We start from the raw sequence: 10233 nt of genomic DNA, 5'->3' as shown, positions 1-10233 counted from the left end.
ACGGACATCATCTACGACAGTAATTTTAAAACCGATAATGTCAATTGTGACATCACTGATGATGTCATAATTGATTTCGACATCTTTTCAAAACTGTAAAATTGACGCTTCTGAACTCACGAATGGCACGGACATCCTCTAAGACAGTAATTTTAAAACTGATAATGTCAATTGTGACATCACTGATGATGTCATAATTGATTTTGACCATCTTTTCGAAACTGTAAAATTGACGCTTCTGAACTCACGGATGGCACGGACATCATCTACGACAGTAATTTTTAAAACGATAATGTCAATTGTGACATCACTGATGATGTCATAATTGATTTTGACCTTTTTTTCGAAACTGTAAAATTTACACTTCTGAACTCACGGATGGCTTGGACATCATCTACGACAGTAATTTTAAAACCGATAATGTCAATTGTGACATCACTGATGATGTCATAATTGATTTTGACCTTTTTTTCGAAACTGTAAAATTGACACTTCTGAACTCACGGATGGCTTGGACATTATCTACGACAGTAATTTTAAAACCGAAAATGTCAATTTTGACATCACTGATGATGTCATAATTGATTTCGACCATCTTTTCGAAACTGTAAATTTGATGATTCTGAACTCACGGATGGCACGGACATCATCTAAGACAGTAATTTTAAAACCGATAATGTCAATTGTGACATCACTGATGATGTCATAATTGATTTCGACATCTTTTCAAAACTGTAAAGTTGACGCTTCTGAACTCACGAATGGCACGGACATCATCTAAGACAGTAATTTTAAAACTGATAATGTCAATTGTGAAATCACTGATGATGTCATAATTGATTTTGACCATCTTTTCGAAACTGTAAAATTGACGCTTCTGAACTCACGGATGGCACGGACATCATCTACGACAGTAATTTTTAAAACGATAATGTCAATTGTGACATCACTGATGATGTCATAATTGATTTCGACATCTTTTCAAAACTTTAAAATTGACGCTTCTGAACTCACGGATGGCTTGGACATCATCTACGACAGTAATTTTAAAACCGATAATGTCAATTGTGACATCACTGATGATGTCATAATTGATTTAGACATCTTTTCAAAACTTTAAAATGGACGCTTCTGAACTCACGAATGGCACGGACATCATCTACGACAGTAATTTTAAAACCGATAATGTCAATTGTGACATCACTGATGATGTCATAATTGATTTCGACCATCTTTTCAAAACTGTAAAATGGACGTTTCTGAACTCACGGATGGCACGGACATCATCTACGACAGTAATTTTTAAACCGATAATGTCAATTGTGACATCACTGATGATGTCATAATTGATTTTGACCTTTTTTTCGAAACTGTAAAATTGACACTTCTGATCTCACGGATGGCTTGGACATCATCTACGACAGTAATTTTAAAACCGATAATGTCAATTGTGACATCACTGATGATGTCATAATTGATTTCGACATCTTTTCAAAACTGTAAAATTGACGCTTCTGAACTCACGAATGGCACGGACATCATCTACGACAGTAATTTTAAAACCGATAATGTCAATTGTGACATCACTGATGATGTCATAATTGATTTCGACCATCTTTTCAAAACTGTCAAATTGACGCTTCTGAACTCACTGATGGCACGGACATCATCTAAGACAGTAATTTTAAAACCGATAATGTCAATTGTGACATCACTGATGATGTCATAATTGATTTTGACCATCTTTTCGAAACTGTAAAATTGACGCTTCTGAACTCACGGATGGCACGGACATCATCTACGACAGTAATTTTTAAAACGATAATGTCAATTGTGACATCACTGATGATGTCATAATTGATTTTGACCTTTTTTTCGACACTGTAAAATTGACACTTCTGAACTCACGGATGGCTTGGACATCATCTACGACAGTAATTTTAAAACCGATAATGTCAATTGTGACATCACTGATGATGTCATAATTGATTTCGACCATCTTTTCGAAACTGTAAATTTGATGATTCTGAACTCACGGATGGCACGGACATCATCTAAGACAGTAATTTTAAAACCGATAATGTCAATTGTGACATCACTGATGATGTCATAATTGATTTCGACATCTTTTCAAAACTGTAATATTGACGCTTCTGAACTCACGAATGGCACGGACATCATCTACGACAGTAATTTTAAAACCGATAATGTCAATTGTGACATCACTGATGATGTCATAATTGATTTCAACCATCTTTTCAAAACTGTAAAATTGACCCTTCTGAACTCACGGATGGCACGGACATCATCTACGACAGTGATTTTAAAACCGATAATGTCAATTGTGACATCACTGATGATGTCATAATTGATTTTGACCATCTTTTCGAAACTGTAAAATTGACGCTTCTGAACTCACGGATGGCATGGACATCATCTACGACAGTAATTTTTAAACCGATAATGTCAATTGTGACATCACTGATGATGTCATAATTGATTTCGACATCTTTTCAAAACTTTAAAATTGACGCTTCTGAACTCACGGATGGCTTGGACATCATCTACGACAGTAATTTTAAAACCGATAATGTCAATTGTGACATCACTGATGATGTCATAATTGATTTCGACCATCTTTTCGAAACTGTAAATTTGATGATTCTGAACTCACGGATGGCACGGACATCATCTAAGACAGTAATTTTAAAACCGATAATGTCAATTGTGACATCACTGATGATGTCATAATTGATTTCGACATCTTTTCAAAACTGTAATATTGACGCTTCTGAACTCACGAATGGCACGGACATCATCTACGACAGTAATTTTAAAACCGATAATGTCAATTGTGACATCACTGATGATGTCATAATTGATTTCAACCATCTTTTCAAAACTGTAAAATTGACCCTTCTGAACTCACGGATGGCACGGACATCATCTACGACAGTGATTTTAAAACCGATAATGTCAATTGTGACATCACTGATGATGTCATAATTGATTTTGACCATCTTTTCGAAACTGTAAAATTGACGCTTCTGAACTCACGGATGGCATGGACATCATCTACGACAGTAATTTTTAAACCGATAATGTCAATTGTGACATCACTGATGATGTCATAATTGATTTCGACATCTTTTCAAAACTGTAAAATTGACGCTTCTAAACTCACGAATGGCACGGACATCATCTACGACAGTAATTTTAAAACTGATAATGTCAATTGTGACATCACTGATGATGTCATAATTGATTTCGACCATCTTTTCAAAACTGTAAAATTGACGCTTCTGAACTCACGGATGGCACGGACATCATCTAAGACAGTCATTTTAAAACCGATAATGTCAATTGTGACATCACTGATGATGTCATAATTGATTTCGACCATCTTTTCGAAACTGTAAAATTGACATCACTGATGATGTCATAATTGATTTCGACATCTTTTCAAAACTGTAAAATTGACGCTTCTGAACTCACGAATGGCACGGACATCATCTACGACAGTAATTTTAAAACCGATAATGTCAATTGTGACATCACTGATGATGTCATAATTGATTTCGACATCTTTTCAAAACTGTAAAATTGACGCTTCTGAACTCACGAATGGCACGGACATCCTCTAAGACAGTAATTTTAAAACTGATAATGTCAATTGTGACATCACTGATGATGTCATAATTGATTTTGACCATCTTTTCGAAACTGTAAAATTGACGCTTCTGAACTCACGGATGGCACGGACATCATCTACGACAGTAATTTTTAAAACGATAATGTCAATTGTGACATCACTGATGATGTCATAATTGATTTTGACCTTTTTTTCGAAACTGTAAAATTTACACTTCTGAACTCACGGATGGCTTGGACATCATCTACGACAGTAATTTTAAAACCGATAATGTCAATTGTGACATCACTGATGATGTCATAATTGATTTCGACCATCTTTTCGAAACTGTAAATTTGATGATTCTGAACTCACGGATGGCACGGACATCATCTAAGACAGTAATTTTAAAACCGATAATGTCAATTGTGACATTACTGATGATGTCATAATTGATTTCGACATCTTTTCAAAACTGTAATATTGACGCTTCTGAACTCACGAATGGCACGGACATCATCTACGACAGTAATTTTAAAACCGATAATGTCAATTGTGACATCACTGATGATGTCATAATTGATTTCAACCATCTTTTCAAAACTGTAAAATTGACCCTTCTGAACTCACGGATGGCACGGACATCATCTACGACAGTGATTTTAAAACCGATAATGTCAATTGTGACATCACTGATGATGTCATAATTGATTTTGACCATCTTTTCGAAACTGTAAAATTGACGCTTCTGAACTCACGGATGGCATGGACATCATCTACGACAGTAATTTTTAAACCGATAATGTCAATTGTGACATCACTGATGATGTCATAATTGATTTCGACATCTTTTCAAAACTGTAAAATTGACGCTTCTAAACTCACGAATGGCACGGACATCATCTACGACAGTAATTTTAAAACTGATAATGTCAATTGTGACATCACTGATGATGTCATAATTGATTTCGACCATCTTTTCAAAACTGTAAAATTGACGCTTCTGAACTCACGGATGGCACGGACATCATCTAAGACAGTCATTTTAAAACCGATAATGTCAATTGTGACATCACTGATGATGTCATAATTGATTTCGACCATCTTTTCGAAACTGTAAAATAGACATCACTGATGATGTCATAATTGATTTCGACATCTTTTCAAAACTGTAAAATTGACGCTTCTGAACTCACGAATGGCACGGACATCATCTACGACAGTAATTTTAAAACCGATAATGTCAATTGTGACATCACTGATGATGTCATAATTGATTTCGACATCTTTTCAAAACTGTAAAATTGACGCTTCTGAACTCACGAATGGCACGGACATCCTCTAAGACAGTAATTTTAAAACTGATAATGTCAATTGTGACATCACTGATGATGTCATAATTGATTTTGACCATCTTTTCGAAACTGTAAAATTGACGCTTCTGAACTCACGGATGGCACGGACATCATCTACGACAGTAATTTTTAAAACGATAATGTCAATTGTGACATCACTGATGATGTCATAATTGATTTTGACCTTTTTTTCGAAACTGTAAAATTTACACTTCTGAACTCACGGATGGCTTGGACATCATCTACGACAGTAATTTTAAAACCGATAATGTCAATTGTGACATCACTGATGATGTCATAATTGATTTTGACCTTTTTTTCGAAACTGTAAAATTGACACTTCTGAACTCACGGATGGCTTGGACATTATCTACGACAGTAATTTTAAAACCGAAAATGTCAATTTTGACATCACTGATGATGTCATAATTGATTTCGACCATCTTTTCGAAACTGTAAATTTGATGATTCTGAACTCACGGATGGCACGGACATCATCTAAGACAGTAATTTTAAAACCGATAATGTCAATTGTGACATCACTGATGATGTCATAATTGATTTCGACATCTTTTCAAAACTGTAAAATTGACGCTTCTGAACTCACGAATGGCACGGACATCATCTAAGACAGTAATTTTAAAACTGATAATGTCAATTGTGAAATCACTGATGATGTCATAATTGATTTTGACCATCTTTTCGAAACTGTAAAATTGACGCTTCTGAACTCACGGATGGCACGGACATCATCTACGACAGTAATTTTTAAAACGATAATGTCAATTGTGACATCACTGATGATGTCATAATTGATTTCGACATCTTTTCAAAACTTTAAAATTGACGCTTCTGAACTCACGGATGGCTTGGACATCATCTACGACAGTAATTTTAAAACCGATAATGTCAATTGTGACATCACTGATGATGTCATAATTGATTTAGACATCTTTTCAAAACTTTAAAATGGACGCTTCTGAACTCACGAATGGCACGGACATCATCTACGACAGTAATTTTAAAACCGATAATGTCAATTGTGACATCACTGATGATGTCATAATTGATTTCGACCATCTTTTCAAAACTGTAAAATGGACGTTTCTGAACTCACGGATGGCACGGACATCATCTACGACAGTAATTTTTAAACCGATAATGTCAATTGTGACATCACTGATGATGTCATAATTGATTTTGACCTTTTTTTCGAAACTGTAAAATTGACACTTCTGATCTCACGGATGGCTTGGACATCATCTACGACAGTAATTTTAAAACCGATAATGTCAATTGTGACATCACTGATGATGTCATAATTGATTTCGACATCTTTTCAAAACTGTAAAATTGACGCTTCTGAACTCACGAATGGCACGGACATCATCTACGACAGTAATTTTAAAACCGATAATGTCAATTGTGACATCACTGATGATGTCATAATTGATTTCGACCATCTTTTCAAAACTGTCAAATTGACGCTTCTGAACTCACTGATGGCACGGACATCATCTAAGACAGTAATTTTAAAACCGATAATGTCAATTGTGACATCACTGATGATGTCATAATTGATTTTGACCATCTTTTCGAAACTGTAAAATTGACGCTTCTGAACTCACGGATGGCACGGACATCATCTACGACAGTAATTTTTAAAACGATAATGTCAATTGTGACATCACTGATGATGTCATAATTGATTTTGACCTTTTTTTCGACACTGTAAAATTGACACTTCTGAACTCACGGATGGCTTGGACATCATCTACGACAGTAATTTTAAAACCGATAATGTCAATTGTGACATCACTGATGATGTCATAATTGATTTCGACCATCTTTTCGAAACTGTAAATTTGATGATTCTGAACTCACGGATGGCACGGACATCATCTAAGACAGTAATTTTAAAACCGATAATGTCAATTGTGACATCACTGATGATGTCATAATTGATTTCGACATCTTTTCAAAACTGTAATATTGACGCTTCTGAACTCACGAATGGCACGGACATCATCTACGACAGTAATTTTAAAACCGATAATGTCAATTGTGACATCACTGATGATGTCATAATTGATTTCAACCATCTTTTCAAAACTGTAAAATTGACCCTTCTGAACTCACGGATGGCACGGACATCATCTACGACAGTGATTTTAAAACCGATAATGTCAATTGTGACATCACTGATGATGTCATAATTGATTTTGACCATCTTTTCGAAACTGTAAAATTGACGCTTCTGAACTCACGGATGGCATGGACATCATCTACGACAGTAATTTTTAAACCGATAATGTCAATTGTGACATCACTGATGATGTCATAATTGATTTCGACATCTTTTCAAAACTTTAAAATTGACGCTTCTGAACTCACGGATGGCTTGGACATCATCTACGACAGTAATTTTAAAACCGATAATGTCAATTGTGACATCACTGATGATGTCATAATTGATTTCGACCATCTTTTCGAAACTGTAAATTTGATGATTCTGAACTCACGGATGGCACGGACATCATCTAAGACAGTAATTTTAAAACCGATAATGTCAATTGTGACATCACTGATGATGTCATAATTGATTTCGACATCTTTTCAAAACTGTAATATTGACGCTTCTGAACTCACGAATGGCACGGACATCATCTACGACAGTAATTTTAAAACCGATAATGTCAATTGTGACATCACTGATGATGTCATAATTGATTTCAACCATCTTTTCAAAACTGTAAAATTGACCCTTCTGAACTCACGGATGGCACGGACATCATCTACGACAGTGATTTTAAAACCGATAATGTCAATTGTGACATCACTGATGATGTCATAATTGATTTCAACCATCTTTTCAAAACTGTAAAATTGACGCTTCTTAACTCACGGATGGCACGGACATCATCTACGACAGTAATTTTAAAACCGATAATGTCAATTGTGACATCACTGATGATGTCATAATTGATTTTGACCATCTTTTCGAAACTGTAAAATTGACGCTTCTGAACTCACGGATGGCACGGACATCATCTACGACAGTAATTTTAAAACCGATAATGTCAATTGTGACATCACTGATGATGTCATAATTGATTTTGACCTTTTGTTTCGAAACTGTAAAATTGACACTTCTGAACTCACGGATGGCACAGACATCTTCTAAGACAGTAATTTTAAAACCGATAATGTCAATTGTGACATCACTGATGATGTCATAATTGATTTCGACCATCTTTTCAAAACTGTAAAATTGACGCTTCTGAAATCACGGATGGCACGGACATCATCTACGACAGTAATTCTAAAACCGATAATGTCAATTGTGACATCACTGATGATGTCATAATTGATTTCAACCATCTTTTCAAAACTGTAAAATTGACGCTTCTGAACTCACCGATGGCACGGACATCATCTACGACAGTGATTTTAAAACCGATAATGTCAATTGTGACATCACTGATGATGTCATAATTGATTTTGACCTTTTTTTCGAAACTGTAAAATTGACACTTCTGAACTCACGGATGGCTTGGACATCATCTACGACAGTAATTTTAAAACCGATAATGTCAATCGTGACATCACTGATGATGTCATAATTGATTTCAACCATCTTTTCAAAACTGTAAAATTGACGCTTCTTAACTCACGGATGGCACGGACATCATCTACGACAGTAATTTTAAAACCGATAATGTCAATTGTGACATCACTGATGATGTCATAATTGATTTCGACCATCTTTTCGAAACTGTAAAATTGACGCTTCTGAACTCACGGATGGCACGGATATCATCTACGACAGTAATTTTAAAACCGATAATGTCAATTGTGACATCACTGATGATGTCATAATTGATTTCGACCATCTTTTCAAAACTGGAAAATTGACGCTTCTTAACTCACGGATGGCACGGACATCATCTACGACAGTAATTTTAAAACCGATGTCAATTGTGACATCACTGATGATGTCATAATTGATTTCGACCATCTTTTCGAAACTGTAAAATTGACGCTTCTGAACTCACGGATGGCACGGATATCATCTACGACAGTAATTTTAAAACCGATAATGTCAATTGTGACATCACTGATGATGTCATAATTGATTTCGACCATCTTTTCAAAACTGTAAAATTGACGCTTCTGAACTCACGGATGGCACGGACATCATCTACGACAGTAATTTTTAAACCGATAATGTCAATTGTGACATCACTGATGATGTCATAATTGATTTTGACCTTTTTTTTCGAAACTATAAAATTGACACTTCTGAACTCACGGATGGCTTGGACATCATCTACGACAGTAATTTTAAAACCGATAATGTCAATTGTGACATCACTGATGATGTCATAATTGATTTCGACATCTTTTCAAAACTGTAAAATTGACGCTTCTGAACTCACGAATGGCACGGACATCATCTACGACAGTAATTTTAAAACCGATAATGTCAATTGTGACATCACTGATGATGTCATAATTGATTTTGACCATCTTTTCAAAACTGTAAAATTTACGCTTCTTAACTCACGGATGGCACGGACATCATCTACGACAGTAATTTTAAAACCGATAATGTCAATTGTGACATCACTGATGATGTCATAATTGATTTCGACCATCTTTTCGAAACTGTAAAATTGACGCTTCTGAACTCACGGATGGCACGGATATCATCTACGACAGTAATTTTAAAACCGATAATGTCAATTGTGACATCACTGATGATGTCATAATTGATTTCGACCATCTTTTCAAAACTGCAAAATTGACGCGTCTGAACTCACGGATGGAACGGACATCATCTACGACAGTAATTTTAAAACCGATAATGTCAATTGTGACATCACTGATGATGTCATAATTGATTTCGACCATCTTTTCGAAACTGTAAATTTGACGATTCTGAACTCACGGATGGCACGGACATCATCTAAGACAGTAATTTTAAAACCGATAATGTTAATTGTGACATCACTGATGATGTCATAATTGATTTCGACCATCTTTTCAAAACTGTAAAATTGACGCTTCTGAACTCACGGATGGCACGGACATCATCTACGACAGTAATTTTAAAACCGATAATGTCAATTGTGACATCACTGATGATGTCATAATTGATTTTGACCTTTTGTTTCGAAACTGTAAAATTGACACTTCTGAACTCACGGATGGCACAGACATCTTCTAAGACAGTAATTTTAAAAC

The sequence above is a fragment of the Crinia signifera genome, chromosome 8 (genome assembly GCF_055691185.1).
Source record: "Crinia signifera chromosome 8, ASM5569118v1, whole genome shotgun sequence".
In the NCBI taxonomy this organism is placed as follows: Eukaryota; Metazoa; Chordata; class Amphibia; order Anura; family Myobatrachidae; genus Crinia; species Crinia signifera.
The sequence above is the reverse complement of the archived record's forward strand: the minus strand, read 5'-3'. Positions refer to the sequence as shown.